At 47.0% G+C, this 12,942-nt stretch overlaps 1 pseudogene; it reads right to left on the bottom strand.

Moving 5' to 3' along the window:
- Positions 1–4,388: 4,388 nt before the first annotated feature.
- Positions 4,389–10,960, bottom strand: LOC124647697 (annotated as a pseudogene).
- Positions 10,961–12,942: the final 1,982 nt, after the last annotated feature.

Here is a 12,942-nt window from a genome sequence, read left to right as displayed (position 1 = left end):
ATCATCATGGCAACATCAGCTCTTTCCATCTCCATCGTGTCTTTGCTGGCGCATTCCACCACCATTCCTCCGTCACCAGTACCGCCGCCATGACCTAACTACAATGTGATTGGGGTCTTGGGGAATCTACCGTTCTCACATGTTACTATGGTTTAATTGGATCCCACCCATGCTATACCTGGTTCACAAGAGGCGCGTTTGGTAGCCTGCATGGACCTTGGCTCGCATCGGCCCAGCAAATTTTGGTCCGTTTGGATGCTTGCAACCCACTACGTTCTTGCATGAACCGGGTTTTAAAGCACCCCCGGGACAGGCCTGGAGGAACGCACGGAATGGAAGTTTCTCCAGGGCCAGGCCCGTTGCGGCCAGAAGCCTGCACGCGTGGAGAAGGGAGGCGGAAACGTCGCGTCCCTTCGGGAACACGCGCCATAATTAAGCTCACCGCTCCCTCTCCTTCCTCTCACTTGCGACCTCCCCCAAACTGTCACATCACCCGGCGGTTCCCCTCCCGTCGACCAATCCGCCGCACGGAGGAGCACCGGTACCGGAGGAGGAGACATCGGCGAGCAGCACCGCGACATCGGCCGCAATCTGCTCCGCAGTCTTCATCGGCATCTCGACTTCGCCCGCGACCTCGAGCTCGTCCTCGGCCGGAACAATGGCGGTAACGACCTCTCATTCTCACATTCGTATTCGTTCAGGCAGAACATGCCATTCTCGGGCATTTCCGACGACATGCACATTAGATCTGCTAGGGTTTCCATTAGGATAGCGGTCGGATTGACGTTTGCAAGGTGTTCGTCCCCATTTCTTGATGTTCTTGTCCAGTTCTTGCTTTTCACGGTCTCGATTTGCTTAGATCTGTTACTCTAGTATCGGATTGCGGTAGATCATTCCTAGATCGGGCTTTGGATTGCTGAAACTGGCAGATCTTACTGTGCATGCAAAAAGGGGAAGGGTTTTTTGTGCTGGGGTTTAGCATGTTGATATTGTTGTGCGGAATGAGTTGTTGTAGATTGTGTAGTTTCTGATTGAACTACGCCGATGATTGTAACAGGTAATCATAGTGTGAGGAGATGATTGATCAGAACCTATGGCATGCCTGAACATCACCATGCCATTGGTTCAGATCAAACATCTCCTCCATATGTGCTCATTGTATGAGGCCTATGCTACTTATGCTTCAGTTGTTCAATGGACAATGATTTAACTATGGCACAACGGAAGGCAGGGTGCTGCCCTCAAACTTAGTCGTGTGTGCCATATTACTTGCACACTAGACTTAGTTTGAGGACGGTCTCTTTGCCTACCGTGTGATCCAATATATGAGGCCTCATTTTTTTTTCTAGTGCATTGGCCAATGATTGAGCAATGGCATACTGGAAGGCAAGGTGCTGCCCTCAAACTTAGTCATGGGTGCCATATTAGTGGCACACTAGACTTAGTTTGGGGACAATCCATTTGACTGCCGTGTGATCCTACATATATGAGGCCTCGTTTTGGTTTGCCTAGTGCATTGGCCAATGATTGAACAATGGCACACTGGAAGGCAAGGTGCTGCCCTCAAACTTAGTCATGGGTGTGTGACTTTTTGCACACTAGACTTAGTTTGAGGGCAGTCCCTTGAGCTGCCGTGTGATCCAATGTATGAGGCATCACATGTTTCCAATGTTCTATATACTTGTGAGCAGGCACACCTCTAATGGCATGTGTTCTTGTGGCATACTGAGAAGCTAAAGCTTGGGTCACCTGAGATCCCCGACGAGGGACCGTCCAAGAAGCGAAGGGCGGCTAACGTCGGCCACTTCCAGCCGAACGTAGGGTCGGACTAGTTCCTGCGCATCGTCTTCAAGCCAACCTTCAACCGGCTACGGATCCCTCATGATTTCATCAGGTGGTTCGGAGAAATCCCATCGAACATCATCGTCACCACAAACAATGGCTGCTACTGGAGGATGGCTACGGTGAGAGAAGGCGGTGACGCATACATCGACCAGGGGTGGGCGGCCTTCGCCGTCGCTCATCAGCTGCAGATAGGCCAGTTCCTCGTCTTCAAGAAGGTGTCCACCCTACAGTACAATGTGGTCATCTTCGACCACACCTGCACTGAGGTGATGACCATGTGCCGTTACCATGGCGACGCCACCAGGTGTGTCGTCTTCCAAAGTCATGTCTGAAGCTTACCTGGTCTGTGTGTAGTTGTTGTTCCTGTCGTCTGTTGAACTATGACCGTCTATGATGTGTCGTGAACTATGATCGTCCTGTGTCGTGAACTATGACCGTGTTTGAACTATGATCAGTGCTAAGTTTGTCTGAACTATGAATTGTGTTCTTGCTTGTGATGTTGATCGCTGGTAACCTCACCACCGAAGGTAAGAGGTAAGCAGAAGCAGATTCTAGGTTGCAACCAAACAACAGGGGCGCCATTCTGGGCTGCTACAAGACCTGAAAACCGACCTACCAAACGGGCAGAGCCCAAATCTCCACGGGACCGAAAAAACTCTATGCATGCCACCAAACAACGTGGCTTTTATGGCCCATGGCTCGTCTGCGACGCGCAGGGAACTACTTCCCGCTGCGTCAGTGGTGCAGGAAACTGATGCAGGCAACCAAACGCGCCCAAGCTTCACGGTCTTAACCTGCACAGCCGGAAAACAATGCAAGACTGCCTTCTTGGTTCAGTGCGGGTTTTGTTCGTTGGTCAGCCGTTTGAACCCAACCTGTGAACACCCTCAGCCACTGTTACTGAATGAGGCTATAGGTTTCCTGCTCCAACCTCCAAGTCACTCGTTTCTGGTTAGTGGTAACTGCCTGACTGATCATTGCTCAGCAGGGTGCTTCAACTGCTTCCTATCAAGATTTCCCTCCACTTCACCTGCATCGGCAGAGCCATCAAAATCACTGCTAGTTCCCAACTTCACATCTTCCCATTTGGCGGCAAAAAGGGAAAACGTGAAAGGGAGTTGGAAATGTGTGTGGCCCTGGACCATGTAAGCTGTTGGACTGAAAAGGACCAGTGAAGGCCAATTCATTTCAGACGGCAAAGTGCAGCAACTTTTGTCAAATATCAGAATTAGAATAAATATAGCAGACTACCTATCTAGAGTGATGTTTGAGACATTGAATGCAGGCATGCACAACTAAACTTCAATCACCAACATCTCTACCCCGCAGCAAAAATGTGATAGAGCTCAAGGTCAAACAGATTGGTTTTCCTGGCAGAAGCTTTACTTGCATGTGTTTGGAAAACAAACAGAAAAGAAGGTTGAACAAATACAATTGCAAGCTTACTGTGCTCAAGTCTATTCAGATCCATAAGAACTTCTTTCCAGGTGTCAATTCACCTAGTCATGTATTTATTTGTCTGTGCACCTTCTGCTATTTCCCGGTTTGTGCATCAATGGTAAAACACCTTTCAGTAAGGTGAGACATTTCTGTGAAGATTTCGGTAACTTTGCTTTCTACACTTCTAATTTTGGAGGAGACATGCATATCTTGTGTTAGGAGTACATAGAATATGATGGTACAGGGAGACAACAATTGAAATACCTATGCTATAATACAAAATTTGGGATATGAAACAAGAGTTGCAGTAACTGTTCACTAGAATATGCTACCGGCACTGACAAACTACAGAAATATTCATGATACTACACTGAACAGCTAGAACCAAAATCTCTTTAGTACCCTATGTCTAATAATAATATTGCTATAGCAATTCAATTTGAGAAGCTCTGAACACTCACTAATGATAATAGCTAGCTGTAGGAAATACAGTGCCCTCAGATAAAAAAGAGTATCTATAAACTAAACCAGAAAAAATACCTCTCTTGGTTACATTTAGGAGGAGCATTGCATCTTCTGGACAGCAGTTGAACAACTGAACTTGAATTCACTTGTTATAATCCCATACTATCCTCAAACATCTGCTGTACAAGCATATCACATACTATCCTCAGATTCAGCTTTAGAGAAACTGTCTGTCCAATGAGATCTCTCAATCTAATAAGAAAGCTGATTTTTTTTCCACTCGTGGCATCAGAGGAAGCAAATTGTAATTGTGCAGACAGGAAAACAGGTTACATTTGCACTTACTGTTCTGCACCCTTCGGTTAAGTGCCTTTTACACCAGCATAAATGGTGATAAAAATCATAATTGCCAAGTCTGTCATTATATAATATCATACAGTCTGACTTCCTTTCATACCAAAAGTTTGTCAATTTTATACACTCTTTAGATCAACAAGGCCATGCTTAAAGGACAGTGATATGCCAGGGAAAACGTCGGCATCATTTGTAGTATCACTGTCTCTGCTGGTGGAGTGTTTAACTCAAAGATTTGACAAATAGTAGATTGGAACTCCAATGGAGAAGATATTAGCCACCAACTATTCCAACTGATCTTGCTTAAATGCACTCCCCTCTTCAGCAACCTCAGCAAAAGAAGCCAAATCAGGCTCATATTCAGACAGTTTCATCTCATCAATCAAATAATTCAACATGTCATACAGCCCGCTCGATCTCAGATGGACGTTATATACTACAAGGGAACCATGCATCTCACTCTGCACCTCAATCCAGGTACAGCCAGGTTCCTTCTTAAGCCCTTCTTGTCCTTGAAACATCAACCCATTTCCCTGATTCTACATATACATTTGATAGAAGAATGTAAACTGGAGAATCCTCATGATCTAGTAGTTCACCATTATTGGCAGCAATTTTAGCCACCTCAACATCTCGATGGATCTTTCAAGCACTTAAAAGAGTCTTCCAAATGACTGCACATCAGCTTCAAAAGGCATGGTGCCTATAAACTTCAGAGCTTCCTGCAGTCCCTTTGACTGTCCTAGTATATCAACCATGCAAGCAAAGTGCTCCAGTTGTGGTTCAAATTTTAGCGGGTGGTCATCTGATGGAAGTAACGGCATCCATCATCCAGCAGCACAACATGGCTGCAAACCAAAATACAACAATGAAAGTTGCATGGTTTGGAACCACATTTTCTTTTTGCATCCTATCGAACATCAGGATCCTTGGCCATGCAGCGGGTATGCACATATCATAGTATTCCATTGCACGAAATCATGTTCAGCGCCTTCTCAAGCATCATCAGTGAGTCTTGCATGTACCCACACTTGGCGTACATATCTATAAGAGTACTAGATATATATTAATCTACCAGCATTTCTTGCTTGATTATCTGACCATGGAGCTGTTTCCGATCTCAATGGTAGCTAGGTTAGCACACGTATCAAGAACAGTGGCATACGTGAAATGATTAGGCCTTAGTTCCATATCTAACATCTGTGAGAAGAATTTTCAGGGCATCCTTAATCTGTTTGTTCAGTGAAAATCCTGACATGATGGCATTTCATGAAACAAGTTCTTGCCTCTCAATTCTGTCATGAAGTTTCAGAGCATCTTTCATCATACCACACTTGCAGTACATGTGTAAACAACAGTGCTAACAACAGTGCTAGCTACAAATGCATCTGAACTGTCATGAACCAGCAGCCCGAACTCCAAAGATTGTAAAGCTGCACAATCCTTAAGCACGCTGCCGTATGTGAAATCATCTGGATCCACAACAAAGTGCAACATTTCATTAAAATGAACTACAGTCTCCTCATAGTGTCCATTTTTTTTGCTTAAAAGCAGCAACAATAGCATTCCAAGAGACTGGATCTTGTTGCTCCATATCCTGGAAGATCAGGTATGCTTGTACCTATGCTTTGCACTTCCCATACAGATCAAGAATTGCATTTCTCACACAGATGTCCGCATCAAAACCTGATTTCATTGCTAAGTAGTGACTTTGCAGCCCGGAAACACTGAATGAAACCCGGGCACGGGCGAGGATGAAAGTGCAGCGAATGCGAGAGCAACATCTGTCTAAGTACGTGTGTATTTGCTAGCAGGTATATGAAGTATGTGGAGTGTATTTCTCTGCTTACCGATGCAGTGACATTGATTGGCATTAAATAACCTGCCCTGCAACGCTCCTTCTCATCTCTTCCTCCTCGCATTCCACAACTTCCCCTGCATCCCTTCTTTCTTCTCGCCTCCAGCACGGCTGAATCCTCGTTGGAGCACAGCTCTGCGGGAGCCTCCACCTTCCGCAGCCACCTCTCGAGCCCCGGCATGTCGACCACCCTCGGCTGAGAAGGAGATCCTTCTTGATCTCCTCCGTCCTGGGGCCCACGGCGGCGCCCATCGTCGCCTCCAAGAACTGGGCAACGAACTGGCCAAGAACAGCCGCAGCGTCCACGACATTGGGTGGCCCCTCGATCGGAGGGAAGGAGAACCACTCGCAAAAAAAAAGGAGGGAAGGAGAACTCCCGTTCCGCCGGCACCTCCTCTTCCTTCTCTTCTGCTCAGCCTGTTGCGATGGAAGGCGAGGGCGCTGTGGCATCCGGCGGCGGGATCAGCCTCGGCCTCGCGCTCCGATCTCGCATCCAGGAGACGCTCTCCTCCAGGTCATCGGGGTCCCCGTCGTAGGATCTGCGCTTCAACGTCGTCGTCGTGGGCGCCGGCGGCGGGAACGCCGGGCGCGGCCGCGGGAACGACTGGCGAGTCATCGCATGGGAGTGCCCCAGCCTCCCAACCAATGGTGCAGCGCCCCAGCCTCCTCGACGGGAGTCATCGCAGGAAGACGCGGCGGCAGCCGCAGCCATGTTCAGGTGCAAGTTAGGTTTGAGATTTGTTTTCTTAGTCTAGGATTATTTTGTTTCAATCTGATGAAGATTCAGATCTGGAGAATGCTTTTGTGGTGGCTATTTTTGGTTATGCTACTCATTTCCGCCCAATGTACTCCAACCCAATTCAGTATAATAGCCAAGATTTGAGAAATCCAATCTGTACGAGCCTGTTCTTTTTCTTGATCTTATTCTGTGTTGGATTTGTACAGATTTTCGTTCTTCTCGTTCCGATCTAGTAATGGGAACGTTGTTCTCATACAGATTTTCGTCATTGCGTGGATGAGGCAGTATTGAACTTTTTTGTAAGTAGAGTCGCTACATCTTTCTCCCTGTCATTGCGTGCTGGATTAACATTTTTGTTGATGTCACTCCGATTTGGTAAAAGGAATGTGTAATTTTCCTTGCAGTGCAAATGGTTCAGCAGTGAAAAATGGACATGTATTTTATTTGGCTCATGAAATTATCCAGAACTCAACGAATAATTGGTGAACTAAGCGTGTGTTTTTTTCTATATGCATTACTAGCAGAAGTGCCCGTGCTTTCCTACGGAGCAAACACGAGATATCTGAGTGTTGCCAACCCAATACCATCATTTATTCCTTGTTGCCGATTTCCCAATCCGTGTCATTTTCGTGGGAACACTTCATCGGGGTAAGAAACAATTTGTGACTTGTGTGTTGTGGCACGCTAATGCGTCAATCTCCCTCTCTCTTGGCAGCATCGATGTTGTCGTTCCTAATTCGCACCTCTACAGAACACAAAAACAAAATTGAACTTAACATGATTGTGAGAAAAATGGTGGCTAGTAAAAAATGGTACGAGAATGTATTGAAGATATCAATTTCTCTCCTTTTACAATTGTCCAAAACTTAATTTAGCAATCTTCATTTCTGACATTAAAGTTATTTATCTAGTTGCATGCATTTCCACTAATGTTCAGTATTATCAAGTTATAAATTTTCAGTTTGATTTGCCAATCTTGATATATAAAGCAAAAGAACATTTTTGCAGGATTTTAGTGGCCACTTGTTATTAAGTTGTGAGTGCGTCTTTTTAGCTAGTACAAATGCTACTTTAGTTCATCTATTTACATCAGATTAGATTTGAGAACTTCCTCTGTGATTTGCTAGCAACATGTTCCAAAAATAAGCAGTAGGCCAAGCCAAGAAACAACGATCACGTTGCAATTTTTTGCCGTGAAATAGTAAAAGAACTTGTGAACTCCCGACGGATGCCGAGCATCGAAATTTCATGGATTGCCAGACGGCACGAGGTGGACTCCGAGACGGCGCATCTCAATAAAAATTTTACTTCACATGTTCAAATAAGCTTAGCTTTATTTTATTACCATAGATACATAAAAATAAAAAAAAGCATTATAAAATCTTCTAGGCATATCAACAAATAGGTTGTGTGCACAATACATAAGATGTTTTTCTATATTTTGTAAAATCGTCTGCTTAGACATTAGACATCACATCATTTTTTTTTTGCCACAAAACCAAACCAATATTCGGAGCAGAGATAGATCCAGAATCTTTATACGCTGAGAGAAAGACCAGTATAGCATCAACCGGTCGTGGGATTGGAGCACCATCTCCATCCTGAGAGAAATAGAAAGGAGGAGAAGCAACAACAAACGCGAGCGAGAAGTCAGCGGGGCTCCGGATGAACGTGCGACATTGGCCGCACGCCGCCCCTCCTGCAGGAGCTGCTCCGCATCATCTCTCCGTCCCATCGTCGAGCTCGTCACGCCGTCCTCGCCAGGAGCTCGTGGTCTCTTATTCCACCCACCCCCTGCTCAACCTCGCCGATCTGCATCCGCCGCGGCTGGGAGACCCGGGGGCCAGGGGGGCTCGCCCGATACCAAACCGCATGTCCCGGTCAGCGCTCGCCACCGACGCCCAAGGCTCCTCTGTTTGTTGACTTCCGTTTTTCTTTCCAGATCTCAGGCAAAGCTCGTGCTGACTTCCGATTTTCTTTCGATCTCTTGCCTTCCTCATTCGCATTTGATCGGGCGCCGCCCCGCCACCCTATGGAGAAGTTAATTTCCTTTGTAATCAGATCTAGTGGCTTGTTGATTAGAGGAAGCTTGATGTATTTAAACTGGCCAAACTCCTTGTAATGTAGCGAGGTGGGATTATTAAGCATAGATAATCTATACGTACCACAGATTTTGGATGGGACAAAGTTCAGGAGAAGCTCGTGGCCCATCGGTGCATACCAGGCCCGGGTGCGATTTGAGTCAGTCAACACAATGGAAAGGATGGGGAATCACGATGCTTGATGGGCGTTTCTGTTTGAACCGTTTTTTCACTTGCGGTGGCAGAGTGCGTAATATGCGATTGGTGGGAGGGCAAAACAGTCCAATAAAAAGTTGGACGAAAAATTTGGCAGAAACCTTAGCTCCTTTATTATTAGGTATAGATATAGATATGGACGATTCACAAGAGGACTAGTTAATATGCACGAATTTGATAATCTCCAAAACAGAAGCTCGTGCCTTTGCGGCAGCCGATGCTCTGCTGTGCGGCCGCTTGTAATTAAGTGGTGCATCATGCTAATAAATGTCGTTAAATGCTCGCTCAGTATCGTACGTGGTGGCCCTTGTATACAGATGCGAATGCTAGATGCGGAAATGATAGTCAAACGCGTATTCAATAGACGCTATATTAGCCACTAATCTCGCGGCACTAACAGACGTCGCTGATTTCGACCTCGCGCGTTGCCAGGTTCCAATCGGCCGGGTCGCTTTGCAGCCCCTGTAAATACTGTAGTAAATACCCCTTAATCTCTGCACAAGCACTGAAAATCCCCGACAAGCTGATTGCGTCAAAACCAATGCCTGACCTGGTCATGAACTGAAACAGTTACATGCCCTCATTTGCTAGCCCCGTGCACACAAGCCCAACCATCATGGCATTGTATGTCTCCACTGTATGGCTGAGCAAGCCAAAGAATGCGCTTTTAGTGTCCGCCTGGCTATTACCCTTAGCATAAACGTCCACAATGGCTGTCCCAACAGTACGGTCAGTATCAGACATGGCATTGCTGCACAGGATCTAAAGACGCTGGCATAAGCTGGCTGGCTCACCCCCATCCCTGACCTCTGTATCTCTATGAACAGGTCCAATCCACCACGTGTATACTACTGATCATTTGGAACACATTCAGCAATAGTTGCACCCCACGAGAGCCAGTTCTTCTCGGTCATCCCAGACAAGAAGAATAATGCGTCCTCCAAACTGCTGCACTTGCCCTACATGTCCACTAGAGCACCGCCAGTTTGCACATCAATCCCTAACCCTGTCTTCACCGCCAATGCACGGATTTGAACACCAAGTGCCAAGTCTCCAACACACCACGTGACTTCAGAAGGACAGCAAAAGTTGTCCGGTCGGAGGCAACACCAGAGCGAGCCATCTCCAAGGATAGGGCGACCGACTCCGGGTGCAGGCTGCGCTGGCAATAGCTCGGGATGAGAGCGTTCCATGACACGGCATCCGGGTTTGGCATAGCATCAAACATTGATATCGTGGTCGTGATGTCCACAGAACGCGAGTACGCAGTGGGCAATGAGCATGGTGTTCCGCGAGACGGTATCTCTGCAGGTCATCTCGGCGAACGCTCTCCGGGCATAGACTCAGCATGCAGTTCAAGACGACGGGTACCGGACGAACCCGGACGCAAGCATGCGCGCGTGCACGACGCGACCTGCGGCGCGGCCGCCGAGGGCCAGTGGGCGCACAGCTTGAAGAGGTGGGCGAACATGCAGGGGCGGAGCCAGGATTCCGGCATAGGGGGGCGAGGTTTTGCCTCTAACACAGCGGAAGATAAATTGGCAAAAAAAAACTTGCTTGTACGCAATGTATTTGTTAGTACTACAGCCTAAATTTGTAGGTAAGCAATGAGGTGTCCGCAAACTATCATCAAGATTTGGTCGAACAAATGCACAAAACAATTGACATGGTGATGAAATAAATTTTATAGGATCTATAGACATGAGAGGGGCTAAATAATGGATTACCGAGGTGCGGCGAGATGTGATTCGGCGCCGCAGCTTCAGGCCTTCAGCTAAGCGCGCGAGCGCCGTTAGAGCATGTCTAACAGGTCCCATATTTTTTCGCCCCTTAAAACGCGAGTAGAGGGTCCTGTATTCACTTTTCGTATTCTGTTTTATGGGGTGGGGATATGGGGTCTGCTAGCTCGGACGAGTTTCTCAACGTGATCGGTTCTATTTCCCGTAACTCTGGGAGCCTCATCTCGAGGCGATTAGGGTTCTGTGGACGTGTGGCGGCGGTTATTGATCTAATCGGTGACGCGTCGGAAAGAGAAGGCTAGGCACCACCATGGCGTCGGAGCAAGGGAAGGCGGCAGCAGCGGACCCCTTGTCACCAAGAGCGGCTAGGGCAAAGCTTGAAGAGCAACTAGGAAAATTGGACATTACGGAGGCAGAGGCGACGCCTCTGGTTATCGATGATCGGGAGGAGGGGCCTCATAAGTGGATGCTGGCGGGGAAGGTCTTACACCGGACTGTGTTTCATATCCAAACCATCAGTAGTGCCCTCCGCCCGGCTTGGGGCAATCCCAAGGGCCTGGTTTTTAGATCTGTTGGTGCTAATACGTTTGTAGCAGAGTTTGCGACACAACGAGATCGGGAGCGTGTTTGGGAGGGATCACCGTGGCACGTTAGTATGAATGCTGTGATTCTCTCTGAGTTTGAGGAGTGCATGAAGCCATCAGAGCTGAAGTTTGATAAACTTTTTTTATGGGCGAGAGTGTTGAATCTGCCTTTCAACCTCCGTGAAAAGAAGTGGTGGCTGCCCATTGCACAGAAGATTGACAAGCAAGCAACAAACGTCCAGTTTGATCATGCTGGTGGTTTTCTAAGAGCTAGAGTTACTATAGATATCTCTGAACCTTTGATGAGATGGGTTCTGATCGATTCGGCAAGGAGACAGTGCACAGATTCTTATGATATTCAATATGAGCAGGTGCCACACTTTTGTTTCTCTTGCGGTCGTTTCGGACATGGTGATCTTCTCTGCCCAAATCCGGGTACAAGAGATGGAAAAGGTGGCCTTCCTTTTGGGAAGGGGCTGAGGGCACCAGAAGATTGGAAGAGACAGTCGTTTAGTGATGCTTCGACTGGAGGGCAGGGCTCATTCAAGAACCAGACTACGGAAACTAGAAGTTCGAGTAATGTCGTTGGAAAGGGAGAGGTGACATCCCCTGAAAAGAGAAGTACATTGTATAAGAGGAAGGGTGTGCATCAGCAATTGTATAAGAGGGTGGAGAAGCCGATGTTGGCTATCACTGATGGAAGTGGAGCTGACATGGACATTGAGGCCTCTCTTTCAGCTGAAAATGCTGACGGGGAGAACGATCATCTGAGTAGGGAAGAACCAAGAAAGAAGAAACCTACACCAACAAGTTCTGGCAATTTGGCAGCGGCTGCGGCGCAGCCCTGCCTGCCACAATGAGTTGTCTAAGTCTGAACTGTCGAGGGCTTCGGAACCAGGCGACAGTTCGTGAGCTTCGCAATATGGTGAAGCAGGAAAGGCCCACTCTCTTGTTTGTCATGGAAACGAAAATTTTAGCGGAGAGAGTTGAGAAGTTAAAGTGTGTGTTTGGTTTTAAACATTGTTTCGCTGTCGATAGTGACGGGCTGAGTGGTGGAATAGGACTTTTTGGTCTGATGGAGTGGAAGTTGATATCAAAAGTTTCAGTTTAGCGCATATTGATGCTAATGTGAGTATGACTGACGCTAATGTACCATCATGGCGTTTTACTGGTTTTTATGGGGAACCACGAGTGGAGAATCGTTATCACAGTTGGAGGTTCCTGCGTATTTTACATGCGGTGCCACATGGGGCATGGATGTGTACTGGTGATTTTAATGAAACATTATATGCGGATGAACATTTTAGCTCCGCGGCCAGACCAGAATGGCAGATGAGGAATTTTCGGGAGGCAGTGGATGATTGTTCGTTACAAGATCTTGGATATTCTGGAGTTCCGTTCACATGGGATAACAAGCAGCAAGGATATGCAAATGTCAAAGCAAGGCTTGATAGATCTTTTGTGAATGCGGAGTTTCTTCAGCTTTTTGAAATGGCGAGCGTGAAACATATAATCTCTGTAGAGTCAGATCATTGCTTTGTTTTGACACAGCTACGACAGGTTTGTCTACGGTCCAACTATGGGACGAAACAATTCCAGTATGAGAATGTATGGCAAACTC

Source organism: Lolium rigidum, chromosome 4 (genome assembly GCF_022539505.1).
Source record: "Lolium rigidum isolate FL_2022 chromosome 4, APGP_CSIRO_Lrig_0.1, whole genome shotgun sequence".
Classification (NCBI taxonomy): domain Eukaryota; kingdom Viridiplantae; phylum Streptophyta; class Magnoliopsida; order Poales; family Poaceae; genus Lolium; species Lolium rigidum.
Note: the sequence above shows the minus strand (reverse complement) of the source record. Positions and strands in the feature narration are given on the sequence as shown.